This window comes from Manacus candei, unplaced genomic scaffold, assembly GCF_025592945.1.
Source record: "Manacus candei isolate 608988 ecotype Guabito, Panama unplaced genomic scaffold, ASM2559294v1 h1tg000005l, whole genome shotgun sequence".
NCBI lineage: Eukaryota > Metazoa > Chordata > Aves > Passeriformes > Pipridae > Manacus > Manacus candei.
Window position 1 is genome coordinate 3,410,217 of NW_026138053.1, and position 14,751 is coordinate 3,424,967.

A 14,751-nucleotide genomic window follows, 5' to 3' on the forward strand; every position below is an offset into this window, starting at 1 on the left:
GTAATCTCTGTTGCTAAGGGCAAAGTCATGTACAGTCAGGGTGGATAAATGCTGAAAGGTTTGGTTTGGATAAGCTCTTGGGAGTTGCGGTGCTTATCTACATCTTAGCTTATCTGGAGCACTTCGATCAGCAGCACTGAGCCAGGAATCATGCCACATCTTTGGGCCCTTCCCAGAAGATTACCAGCACTGACTCTCAACCATCCTGGTGAAGTCAGGGGTGTCCAGAGATGGGTCACTCTGAGAGCATCCCAAGGCTACTGCATTGTCGTCCCCATGTGAAACAAGGAGAAGGTTGTTTGTGGGGCAGAATAAGACATATATAGGTTGGAGAGCGAAGGGGATTTTCATCAAATCCAAAAGCAGATTCTGTTCAAGTTTGGGCAGGAGATTCAGAAATGTTCAGATTTTTATCTAATTGATTTGCATGCCCCTGTTTATAAGGAGATTCCAGACATGGAACTATACAGCCTGTTTATTATTGCTTGCACAACTGTCATTTTCAGACAGCCTAAATTCCACCCAAAGTTCCCGGGGGTGAAATTCACCTCCCATACCATGAGCTGCCTAAAACTTAGGCGTCGAGTCTAAACTCTTTGGCTAAGCTCCACTGACAGCCAGTGGAGAGAGGCTGGCACCTCCAGGGAGCGATTCATGCCCCGTATCTCAGACATCTATCTTCTGTGGAGATGAGTCACCCAGGAGAAGAGCTTGTCCCTCCCCAGCGACTGCAGAGAGAGGCTGGATGACTTGCCAAGACCAGCTCCGCTGTCTGGAGCCCCAGACAAACGCACTCCTGCTCCCACCAAAGCAGGCAAACGTTGGACTCCGTTTTCCAACAGGCTGAGGGAAGGATGAAGTGGGAAGTGCTTTATCATAAAGACCTTTAGATGTCTAACTCCAAAGGGAACGCAGGGCACCTAAGCAGCAATAAGAGGCTTAAATCAACTTGTGGATTTAGGCCCAAGTGACTTTCCTCAAGCTTTCACACTAATTTAAAACACTACTTTTCCAGTCATGCTTATGATTTTCCCCTGGCTGTGGTCCCCTTTGAAGATCCTCTCATGAATCCTTTACCGAAAACATCTCCAAACTCCTGGATAACCAGAAAAAAAAATATAAAGACAGAAACAGAAATTAGCAAGAAGGAAAGTCTCCAGCAGCACTCCCAAGGCATCCTGCTGCACAACATTTTGCCAACAAAGCAAACAAAAGCTGTGAGGCCTTTTTTCAACCACAGGCTGGAAAAGTGAACGCTCACACTGACTTCCTGATCGCTGTCCCCGAGTCCCACCAGCTGACCCTGAAAGCCACCCTGCCCTCTGCAACCACCCCCTGATGCTCCCCTCCCCATCAGATCCCATTTAACTCAGTACAGTAGCCCCTAAGAATTGCTGGGTTCATTCTTATGCTCCTCGCTGAGAATGAAACATTTTTATTGACATGGAAAGATTGCACCATGTGCATAATTGCTGCATACAACAAGATGGAAACCACAAGCAATAAAACACTCCATGGGAGATGACTCGTGTTTACAGTAAATAGGAACGATGCTGCCAGATGTCAGCAGCACCAAATCATGTGTTGCTTATCCCAGGTCTCCAGAAGAAGGAAATAAAACCCCACGATGGATATTTTTATTTCTGGCGAGGGGATGACTGCTGGGTTGATTGCATCTCTAAGGCTCTGGGTAAGTGGCAGAGACAGGAACTTATTTTTTTCGTTTCAAGAATTCTTGAACATTACAGTGGGAAAACAGACTATAATCATTTTTTGAATCTCAAAATTTAGAAATACCATGTTCCCTTGTCTAGATCTGCTAGTGTGCTGAGCCTGCACTGAAGCTCAGGGGAGCAATCCCATGCAGAACATTTGTTCCATATGCCACCCCTCCCCCAGGCCACAAAACAGATCCCAAAAACCTACAGTTTGAGACTCTGGTGATAGACCAAGTGTCACAACTGCAACTTGCCAGGAGAAGGAAGCAGAGGAGATCAAATGCGTCACTGCCGTTGCTGGAACCGGGGTACATCCTCCTTCTAGCAAAGTCTTTCAAATCAAGGCTGAAGTCCTTCCAAACACTCTGCTAAATCTCAAAAAAGAAGCGATGAGCTAAACTCCTAAGTAAAGTTCATCAGTTATGCAAAGGCTGGACCAGAAAGCTCCTTGTGGATTATAAAACTATGCATTTGTGCAGCTCCAGCCACTCATTTAGGGCCCATGGGATGGCTTTTAGGACTACTTTCCTGAAAAGAGTCTAGCCATTTTGAAGTGCTCCCTTTAGGATATCTCAGAAGTTCTCATCTGAAAGAAGTACCGTGAATTGCCATTAAAAAAAAAATTCAGGACTTCTTTAAAAAGGATTCAAGTTGTCTATTACAGCTGAAACAGTCAGCAGGCTGTTTCTGGCAGGTTCTGCTTCAACTGCCTAAGCTCAGTCTTCCAATTTTCAGTCTCTTTGCTCTGGTGTGCTATCCCTTGCATGCCTGGTATAAAGAATAAATCCCAAACTCTACTTTTCAGACTGCAGTGTCACAGTATAAAAACTACAATTGTCTCTGGGTATGTCCAGATGGAATCTGCCAGCAGACATGGTCTTGCACTTCCTTTTGTCTAGAAATGTTCCAAATTGTCTAGAAATGAGCCAGCTCCAAAACAAATGCTGGCTGTGAGTCTATAACTGGGTGTACCATGCCAAAAGCCATTCCATGTTTCCTGAAGCCCACAGTGGAGCCAATATGCCTATACAGTGTCTGTCAGGGTGAACACAGGCAGAAGAGCTGCATCTATTAAACAGAGTGACAAAGTGAGTTTGCCTGGAACAAGACATACCCCAGTGACACCAAAAAGCTGAGTGGGAATTTTAGAACATGATATTCTCTCAGGACCAAGACTGTTTGTCTTAAATGAACGGCATCCAATTAAAGCGGTTGGATTTGATCCCTAATGTCAGTATCAGAGATAGCCACATTTGGAAATCAGGCCATTAAGGAAAGAGAAAGATATAGCAAATATACCAGAAATGGGATGTCTGTAGACCATCATTTTTAACCATACTGATAGCCCACTGACTGCAAAATCTATGCCTGTCCATCACAGGGTTCAAACTGTCCTCTGAGCCTTCCCTGTCAATTCATGTAACTCCTGGTAATGGTCTCTTGGCAGCTTCACCCTGGAAACTAATAAGCAAGCAAATTACACTGTCTTGGACTTATTTCAGAAATACAAGTACCTGATCTAATTCAATAATGCATGATGCTACGAGTTCTCCTTGCAGATGTGATTATCCTGGTAATGATGTATTGTGGAGACCACAATCTGTATATGACCTCATCCTTATCTGCAGCTGCAAAGCACTACTGGATTCAAGGTTTAGGCTACAAGTGGCCTCAATTCAAAAATGTCCAGTACTCTGAGAGTCTCAGTTCTAAAACCCCCAGAAGACCAGACATGACCTGATGCGTGAGCCAAATTCTCACCTAGTATAAGTAAGCAGGAAAAACATACATTTCCAAATTGCCTTTCTCTTTTTACCTAATTTATTTTTTTCCCATCCACAGCACTGGAACTAAAATAGTTCCAAATCTGCTAGTCCCAGCACACTGCCATGTTTTATTAGGAACTGTTGTTCGTAGAAGAATAATGTTATCCTGTCAAATCTAAGTGCTTTACTTAGGTAGAATACACTGAGAGCAACTTTTCTAACTCAAAACTCTCCTGAAATTTTCATTTCACTGCATCTCCCACATCCTTGGCAAGTATTCTGACTTCCTGCTCTTATTAGGGAAGTTACTTAGAAATACTGATATTCCCTATGGAAGGGGAAAAAACAGTTATGGAGCAAGGCAGCATAAAGCACCCACAACTAGCCAAAATTTGTTTGGTGGGTAGGACACAGAATGCTAGAAGAGTCATGACCCTGATGCTCACACCCAAAGAAGACCTTCTAAACTTCCTTCCTGAGCTTTTTTTCAGCTTAAGATCAGGTCTGTGTGCATTACACACCTCCCTGCACACGTGTTCCCACTGCATGACCCCTGGATGCCTCAGATAAATACCCCACATCCCATGGCTCAAACCTTTGGCTTATTTCAGTGCACTAATCTGTTTCCCTGATACTTCCTACAGACCTGGAGACTTGTTTGTCTTCTGTTAGTTCACAATGTGCAGATAAAAACATCCTCCCAGTTGCTGCTTTCTTCGCTCAGGTCTGAGGAGCACCTGTTATGCATCAGAAAAGCTCTTCCTATCACTGGCAGCCTTTCTCTGTTTGTAAATGGCTCTCTCCATAAACAAACACCCTCGTCTTGGTTTCATACTGCCAGAAAATATGTGGTTTTTTCCCCTATACACAATATTTGCCTTGTATTCCGCTGACCTTCACTGACTGTCCTGTCTAACTGCAATTTTGATACAATGGGGTTTTCTCCACATGTCTGTGGCTTCAGGGTGACATTTTAGCACACTTAGGGGCTCCAAGTTGGTTACAGCAAAACCTCAGTTACCCCAGATCTCAAATACCTACAGCACTCTGCTTCTCTAAATGGACTTGTGTTCCCTCAGCAAGGTCAGCAAACAACACTGAGCATTCCCTCAATTAGCCCAGACCTTGGCAGAGCACCAGATTTATTGGTCCTAATTCACACAGCTGGAGTTCACAGGGATGGCAGCACCCGAGTTTACCTCTAGCAAAGGGATGTTTCTCCTTGAAAGCCAAATGCCTGTATTTTTCCACCTTCAAGAAAACTCCTCCTGCTATCAGCTGCTCTCAACCTGCCTTTGCCTCCCTGAGGTCCCCTTAAGAAGCCACCCCATAGCTTCTAATGCCTCCAAAATCCAAACAAGCACCATAGGTGCAAATATGGAAAGGAGGTTGCAATTAACCATTCAGTTCCCAGGACAAAAGGTGGATCATCTTTTTCTCTCTTCCAAACCAAGACTGGCCCATCCTCTGGAAAATATGCTCAGCCATCCAACCACTATGGATTTCTCCACTGGAATAATGAGCTGCCATTCTCCATTACTTGTGATAAACAAGGGACTGGATTTGTTGATTAATGGACCTTTGAGCCAAATGTAGAAACCCTCCCATACACAAAGATCTGTAATCAGAGGTCCTCATAACTCCAAATATCCCTGACAAGGCAGGAGAGCAACAATCTTAATGGCAAAGCCTTTCCTGCAAATTCCAGCTGATCTACATCCCATTCACCTGCATCCCCATCACTTCCTTTTAACAGTAATTAATACAGTCCTGAACACCAGTAAGTGCCACAGCAAGTGCTTTCTCCGACATTTTTTCCTATTTATCTTAATTTCCTTAACTCCCTATCCTTCTCCACCTCACTACATATTTTATGCCTGCTCATTCAGATATAAATGCTCCCTCTTTTCCCTTCTTCCTGTCAAGATATATGTGCATCTAGAGCCAAACCAGTCCAGTTTGGTCTTCCAACCGTTCAGCAAAAGCCATTTACTTGAGGGAAATTCCTATGAAAATGCAAGAACTGACTCCTGTAGTGCTTTGATTTCTCTGCCTAAGCCAACTGCAGTAAGATTTTCATAACCCTTCCTCAATCTATAACAGCATGTTTATTGTTCATGATGGGGAAGATAAATTGCCAGGGCACACAGGGTTCTTCTGGGGGCTTTTCTGAGGAAAAAAAAATACAAATCCTCACCTAAATTACAATTAAGTGTACAACAGCACTCTCTGGCTGTATTTCCAGGGCACAACATGCACCAAGGACATGCTGCATCCATGGCTTAGGTTCAGGTCCCCTGACCAGGCTCAGCCTGTGCAGGATCAGTTCACAGACCAAACCAGCACATTTTGGATGAGCCACTTTCTGCCTTGTGCCTGAGCTACTCTGCCTGTAAATCTACTCCTGTCATTGCTAACCAGGAACAGCGTCAGCAAAGGGCAGACAGCCTGGACACTAACACTGGTCCTGGACATGAGCTTGAGGCTGGATGTGTCCCATATGCTCAGCCCAGACAGAAATAACTCTTACTTTTGAGCACCAGAGCGGTTGGCTTTGAGGAGAACTCAAAAGTGGCTCCTTGGGGAAGATGCTCCTAATTTACTACCTGCATCCTTTCTAAAATCTCTGTGCCCCGAAGGCAGACTGTCAGCCAAAGGATCCTGTATTTCTGTCCTCTCGCCAGCTCCCCGGGGAGGATCCATCCCTCCACAAGAAGTCTGTCTGCACAAGATCCCAGTGAACAAGGCGACGGCCTGTTCTGCCCGTCACTCACAGCCGGCGGGGAAGCCCCGAGTCACCGCCGAGCCTTGTGTCAATAAGCACCGGCAGAATGTCCTCTCTGTTTCCCTTTAGCACAATAAACTCTGCCTCCCCTCTTCCCTCACCTCTTCCCTCCGCATCCAGACGTGCACCACAGGGATGGACCCCCTGCTCCCTCTCACCATCTCGAGTCCCTCCCCCGTTTTCCTGTCTCCACTCTTGAGGAAGTGTCTCTTATATACAAGGGCAATGCACAAGTAGCTTTGACTAATTTTGCATGGACAACAGATAACGGGGGGTATGAAATGCCAGGAATATCCTGGTGAGGACAAGAAAAGGACCCCTGTTGAAGTGAAAGGTGCTGTGAGTCCTGCTTACAGACCCAAAAACTAGCTAAAGAAAAAGGCAATGGGCAACACATCAACACAGAAATACTGATTTCACATCCAGGAAAATATCTGACTAAAAAAGAATGAAAATTAAATGTCCTAGTCTAGAATAAGGATTTGTAAAGTACTAAAAAGAAGTCTAGGTAGACCAGGATGTTTAAGAGACATGACAGTGTTTCATCATGGAGAAGAGACTGTCTGTGGAGCTCTCCCTTTGACTCCTTCTTCTTTGTCCTACACATCACACTAAATACAAGGCTCCTTCCCTACGGGGTTTTAAGATTAAAGCTGGATGAGGGCTGGGGAGAACCCAGATGCAGATGAAGTTTGCCAAGGTTGTCACTTGCCTTGACCTCAAACCAAACGGAACTGGGCTTTTCTGTGGCAAACAAGCAGCTTGTTACTAATGTGGAATAAACAGGGATGTTCAAGGCTTTCCCTTCCCAAGTGACATGTTTGCTATACTTCCCCTGTTCTTGGAATACAAGGTTGCTTCTTAACACTGAGTCACAGATCCTTGCTTTCAATCATTCTCCATGTGCTTTCTTTGGAAAAGGAAATAATGGGGTGAGAAAGGGACTTGATCCTTGGTCTTGAGTTTCTCTACACAAACCTGTAGAGTTGTTTCTTTTCCCCAACATGTTCAGCATATTAAGGCCCCGTTGTGTCTTTCCCAAGTGAAAGACACCTTGCAGGATATTAACTCCTAGGCTTAGGAGCTGTGGAGCACTGAGGAGATGAAGAGGGGATGTCTGCTGCTGTGGCCACATCCCAGCAGAGAGGGAGACAACAGCACCCGTGGCTTCCCTAGTAATCATTCCCTACCTGACTCTTCTCCAGCACACTAGAGAGGCATCACAGGACTTCCCTCAGCCTAGTTTTGTCAGGGCTGCTGGACTCACACTGGCTAAAGACAACCTCAGCTGGACCATGACTCTTTCTCCCCAGCTCTGGGCTTGTCTAACCACCACAGGCTCATGGGAGGTGACCTTGTGGTGGCCCTGGGAGACAGGCTGGCCTGCCTGCTCGGCATCTCTGTCATCTGATCACACAATAAAGTTCTTCCTACTAGTAAGATGGGGCTTGATGAAGAGCTTTGGCTGATGGAGCTGCAACTTAACACTCTGCTGCTACTGGGGGCAAGAGGCTTGCTCTCCACTATAAACCTGTGAGGCTGTTGAAATTGGTGGCCCTTATGGAAGCTACAGCCTTCCTAGTGATCTCAGACAATCTATTCTGAAGGGGTTTTTACGTGCCTTTATACACTATATAAACCTTACCCCTTTTATACTATAGGAAGTCTCCTGAATAAAATCATATTCTGTAGCTGACCTCAGGTGTCAGATAGCTTGAGATCAGAAAGGATTACTGAACTGAGGCTTCCACCCTCCTGTTTGGTGTCTTCCTTAAAGGACTTTTCAGTGAGCAAGTGAAGCCTGTAACAAAAACAGACTTTAAATTAAAAAAAGATCTGAATCTCCTTCCAAATTTCATCTGAGTAATGAGCGCAGGAATAGTTTAGTCCTCTAAAGCTAAGGGAGATGTAATCTAAAACTTGAAATATCAAACACTGCAGCAAATGATACTGCACAGTGGATATCTAACACTAACAAACTCTTAACACTAACAAACTCAGAGGAGCATTTTGTCAGTAAAAGTAACATGAAAAATATCTAAAGGAACTAGAACATATAAAGCTTAAATACGAAACTAGATTTTAGGTGGACTGCCCAAAACTTGCACTCGCTTTCTGAAGTGCAACCTTATGCCCACCGGATGTTTTGTAATGCTCTACAGTAAGAAATAAAAGGAGATATTTTGATTTGTGCCACAGTGTCTGGAACTAAAATCTCAAGTAACAGCCCCGATCATTTACACTGCATTTTTTTTTAAATCCATGGATCACAAAGCATTTTAATGTTCCTAACTAACACCACGTGCATCAACATAGGGTAGCACAACTTGCCTCTGATGTAGGCGGTATTATTCCCATCAGACAGGTGAGTAAACAAAGTCACAAAGAATTAAGTGTTAGGGTCCGAAAGGAAGTCTGTGGCTGAGCTGGGAACAGAACTTGTCCCTTGATACAATCCTCTTCCTTAACTGCAGGGTAATCCTTCCCTGACCTATGCATGCAACAGTAGATCACAACTGGGATATTTTTTCCTATCCAAAACATGAGGGTTTTCAATTCTTCCTCTTCTCCCACATCTCCCCATGCTGGCAAGCTGAGCTCCTTCCTTCAACACACAACTGTCTTGTGGCACATGGTTAAAGCCTGACAGAGTGAAAAGGGAAACCAAGCACAACTGTCCCAAGGTTAGGTGGCCTATTCAGGGCAGAGAACAGCTGGATTTCTTCCCTGAGAACAGTATTTCACCCACTGGCCTGCACAGAGCTGACTGTCCCAGGACAGATGAATTTAGACAGCGCCTTACTCCAATAGGAATCTTAATTTTCTACAATGGTGTAGCCCTGTAACGTGCAAGGGAAACATGCCAAATGTCTAATCCTGGCAAAGAAAGGCCTTTCAGGCTTTCTGCAACCTTAGGAACAGCAGCATGAGGTGCCCCTTCAGCCTGTGTGTGACACCTCCTTTTAATTGCCGCAGCTTCATCTCTGGAAAGTGCAGGAAGCATCTGTGACACCAACAGAAATGGAAATAGAGCTCAAAGCCTTTGATCACTGATGAAGTTCTTAGTCAGTTTCTGTTTTGACTCTAGATTACTCAGAGAACAAGACCTATCCTATTACTGTTGGCAGGCACTATGCATGGTTGTGATCCACACATCACATCTCAGATTTTGGTCTTTTCTTCCCATCACTCCAACCTCCAAAGCAACTGGACCCACTGTAAGAAAAAACTCTACATCAAATGCTCTCAAAGTTTCAAGCACTACACAGGGTGAGGGAAGACCTGGCCTGCCTACCTGGCCACAGGACAGCTTTTGAGTACAAAGCTGCCTCCATGCTTCTCTGGAGCCTCCCTGCTTCCTCGGAGCCTTTCCCAACATGAGGCAGTGCAGCCTTGGCAACATCAAGGCAACACCTGTTAACACCAGGCCACCATGGTCAGCATGAGGGAGATGGAAGGATGGAGGCTTTCAGCCCCTGAGTACAGCCATGCCTGAACCCAGCTGTACTGCACAAGCTGATTCTCAAGCTGAGACAAGTCATCACTGGCAGATACAGGGCACTGGATTTATAGGGATAAGTGATTTGATCCGTTACGACAAACCTTTGTGTTCTTTGGCAAATCTTGTGAAAAGACTTCTCTGAAAAAAGTATTGTAATAAATGCGGGTATTAAAAAACAAACCCCAGTAAACTGTACTTAAGAGCAATTCTCAGCTACGAAGCTCACTCATCCCCCAGATTACTGGGAGATTTAAGAAAGTGAAACAGTTGTTATCACTTGGTCTGTGGGATTTTGTTGGCTTTTGCAGGCTGATTGCTGTATTTAAGGTAGAGCTGCTGTGTCAGACTCCCTGTGGGCCAAGAACAATATATTCCAATTATTGACATCCCAAATGTATCTTTTTTGAGGGATAGGATATTTCGACAAGCTTCCAAGAGAGAAGAGGCATGGTACCCTCAAGAGCTCAGCAAATTTGGCAGGCACTGCACTGTAAAGACACATCTGGATGGAAGTGATTTGAAGATATGATCTCCTTGCCCACAATCTCCCCACATAGTGGGGATATAACTACCATCCATCCCAATTCAGAGTGTACCTCAGTAAACAAAATCTGGAAGAGCTGAAGTGACTTGCCTTGGTTTGGCCAGCACACAAAGGACAGTGATGAACCACTGCTGAAATGCTGAAGTCCCAAGCCAGCACTTGTCCCAGCTGACCCACAATACCTCCATGCAAGACTATTACATGGGAAGCAAGGTCCCCCTGGTTTCAGTGTTGAGATGTCTGAAAAAAACCCTAAGGTTCTGTCACAAAAATCAAACTTATTAACGGAGCTCACGGCCATTTTGCACTGAACCTCCAATAAGCAGAAACTCATTTTTATAAGGTTTGAGGAACACTTTTTATTATTATTTCTCTTCCCTCGGTATGGATTGTACTTTTTTCTTCTAGAGATATTTTTATCTTAACTTGTTCTGAGGGCCAGCTTGTTCACATTCCCCATACATTTATTAAGCATACAGAAAGATTCTCAGTTTCTTGGATGCATATACATTCTGAGTTGTCTTAGAGGATAATCAGCAGATCTTTTAGCTGTAACTCATTAGGTTTTGTGTACTCTCCACCTCTTTGGAAGTCTTCTTTCCAAACTGGAGCATTATTCCTAATGGTTCCAGAAATTGCCTCTGATAACAAAACAGCTTCTTTGTCCTGTTTTAGAAGCTACGCTCCAACAACTGGCTTGCCTAACAGGCTCCTTACAACCACTGCTCTTCCCCAGTGCTTAACAGCTGGCAGTGACCTTTCTTCTTAATGTAGAAACATCAAGCACCAAAATAATTCAGAAAACAAACATCAACCCCAGACTCAACCTGGTAATCCCCAGAAGCTCTTGAAATACATCTCAGAACACAAAGCCAAGTCAAATATTGGGTTCCCCATCCCAGACACGCTTTTAGATTGTACAGAACAAAAGCCTTTAATTTATATTTGAGTTTAAAATTCTAAGAGCAACAATAAATTAGGCAAATAAACCTGTTGCCCAGGATCAAAAAAGCTCTGGGAGTGCCTAACTGGGAACATGACCAGCAGTTAATCTTCTAATGATCAGTGGAAAATAGAGCACTGACATACCCCCCTCTCAGACAAAGCTTTCTTTAGCTTCTTTTCTTCTACCATTTTTTTTCTTAGCCAAATCTCTTTCTGAGCCTGGTTTTCTCATGGTGTGAGGTCAGTCCAGCTCTGCTCCTCACACTGAGCCACCTCTGAACCCCCAGCTCGCCTTCAGCAGAAGGCTTTGGATGAACCTCCTGCCCCTTGTGAACACCCAGCTGAGCACGATTCCCAGCTGTGCTCACACGCAGGAGGAGGAAACAAAGAACGAGATGAAGAGCTTCTTTTGTAGATCTTTGTTTTTCTAGCTTCCCTCAGTATGTGTGTTTCTGTGTGTACATATGCAATCAAGCTGTAACTGTTAGTAACCGACTTCTGAATTTCATATCATCCAAAGCTAAAACCTGGCAGAGCCTGACATACCTTAGGGATATAAAAGAAGGAATGTTGACAGAACCTGTATATTTGAAGCAACCCACCTAGGGTTGCCACAAATCTACCTTGCAGGCTATTTCTTAAATGTATCACAAGCAAACTTTGAGTCAAGATTATGCTTTTACTCACATACCTGTGATGACCTAACCTCTTAAAAGTAGAATCCATCAATACCTTCTCCTGCCTACACATACATATTCACAGTTTATTCAGGTTAACAAACCACTGATAAATATTTCTACTCTGTCTCCAACCATTAGTGCAATGGTATTACCTATATTTCTCCATTTCTAACATAGGAGCTTAAAAACCCAGAAGCCACACATCATTCCTGAATATATGAAGGACAGTTTAACTCAAATCTCCTCCTCTCTTTATGTAATATCTTTCTGCCTTGGATTTTTATTTGGGTAATCCAATGCTGTGGATTACATGTGGGAGTTTATACCCAGACTTGAGAAGAGACACAGAAATGTGTGGCATTGCAAGCTCTTTCCCCATGAGGTGAGGCTAAGAGCATGCAACCAACTCATAATGAGAACACACAAACCCTTGTCCTGAAAAGAATAGCTGGATCAACTGGCTGCCTATTTTGAGGAATATTCTGTTTCCTTCATAACTTCTGTCCTGCTCAACTTGGAGGCTTTACATCAAGCAATGACTGGGTCTCAATGCAGTCCCCCATAATGCCATAACGAAACAGCATCATCATTAGAAGACAGCAGTTCATGTGCTCCGTCAATATCTCCATACATGACCTGCTGGGACAGGACATGTCACAGGTCAACCAGTCAAGTGCAGGGAAGACCAGACCAAACCATGGCCCTGCAGTGTTGGCTATTCTCTGCCTTCTGTCTTTAATGAGTATCTGAATTAGAGCGTCCCTGCAGGAACTCTAAGCAGTGACAAGTCCCTCATAAGAACCCAGGCAGCTGCAGATCATAGAAATTAGTCTCTGACCGGCTAGATAATTGGTTCTTGCTGCCCCAAGCCCCAGGTTAAAGCCCTAAGCACTATACCATTCTTTCCCTCTGGTGTGCCTGCTTTTCAGCTAGCTGGAAAGAAGGGGATTTTTGTCCTGTACAACTCCAAGAAGCCCCTCTGAGCCCTCACTCCACCTTCCCCATGTGTAGTCAGTGTACTCAAGCCTTACAGGTCGGCTCCTGAATTTGGCCCTTTATGAATAGATCACTATGCTGGCTGCTCCCAGATGTACACAGCCAGTTGTATGTGGGGGAGAATCATAAGCAAGGGCAGGAATGCTTGTTTGGCAGCCTTTCCCAGCCTCCAAGTGTCTGCTGACTTCTCTTTTTCTTTCTTTTTCTTTTTTCTTTTTTTTAAATCTCTGTCACCTAATTTTTAAGCTGAGTTTTGATCTTCTCTGCCAGCATAAATCAGAGAGTTGCTCTAGATTGACATCAAGTGGGCATGTGCTTGCTTCAGAGTGCTGTGTCTATCTGGACATCTTGGAGCAGATGGGAGTTGGGATAGGTGACCACACATTTCAACCTGCTGTCTTACCCCTCTGGGTAAGCTGGGGCCTGCCTGGTGTCTGTTTAGTCAGCAGCCAGCTGAGAGAAGACAGGTCACTCCTGAAGAAAAGAAACAGCTAAAAAGCCCTGCTATTTATATACAATCTTCATGCTCTCACCCACTCTTTCCATATATATATTATATCTTGCTTCTGCAATTAAAACACATTACTTAAGGAGAATATAATATTTCAAGCCGAAAAGTAAATTGGAAAGCTGTGTTTTTCATTTACATAAGTTAAACACATAAGGGACAGCTGGAATGGCAGTTACAATTAGACTACTCATTAGGATGCATCAGATGACATTAACCCAAGACCTCTTCAGTCCACCACAAAGCTGTCGGGCTGCAAGGCAGTTTAAGAGCAACCTGGAGCTTTAAAGTGACACTCATGTTCAGTGCAAACACTGAAAAGGATTTTTTTCCTCTCCGTGACATGGCACACGGTCAGTGTTGCTGCTTCCAGACTATAGGGGCTTGGCACTTCTTTAAAAGCCTTTAGAAGGTTGAAATCAAATGCTGCAACAACCCTTTCACTTCAACAGAAAAGTATTCCAGAAATGCTATGCAAAACACACCAGCAAGCACAGCCAGACAAGGGTGTGACCAATCAGACACCATTCCCAAATACTGCTTATTCATCTTTCCCATGCGTGGTCGTTAAGATTGGAAATTATCCATCTTCCTGGTAGAGAAAGAAACAAAAATATACTGAGGCATCAAGCCACTGAAGTGCTACAGAAGCACTACTGCTTTTGCAATATCTGCCATGGCTGCTTATCTAGGCTGTGATCTTTCTCCTGGGATCCAGCTTCATGAGTCGCCAAAGACAGACCATGAAACACCATTCAAATATTAAAAGACTCATAGGAAGCTTGAAATGAACTTAAACGGCAGAGTGCCTGCAACTCTGAGTACCTCCTGAGATTTCACTCACATAATAACTGAATTATTAACTAAAAAAAAAGAGTAGTGTGTGGAAAAATGAAGCCACTTGCTTGTATGTGGCTAGAGTCCTACAGGGATTAAGAAGACATTTAAAAATACCAACTTTTTTCCAAGCGTCTCCTTAGTTATGAGAAGAGACTTGCCAATTGGAGATCATGAATGCTTTAAGGGAAAACAATCAGTCACAACTAGATGCACTGCTGAGATCTGTTTGAAGTCCCAAAGACCCGACCCAGTCTCGCTTGCATCAAACTACCTGATCGTCTTGAAATCACTAGCAAGCTCCTGTTTGTAAAGCTGCAGAAAATCAGTCATAGCTTTTCACAAAAACGCTGAGTTGTCCATGTCAAGAAAATTATAGAAAGTCAGGCTATGGGCAGGAGGGGGAGAGGGTTAGAAAAAGAGAGCATTGTTTATGGAACATGAAAAGCTCCAGCGACACAATATATGGA

General features: G+C 44.0%; 1 protein-coding gene across 1 annotated transcript in view; it reads right to left on the reverse strand.

Moving 5' to 3' along the window:
• TRABD2B (TraB domain containing 2B) overlaps positions 1-14,751 on the reverse strand; it is a 274,212-nt gene that overhangs the window by 238,745 nt on the left and 20,716 nt on the right. The window lies entirely within an intron of this gene.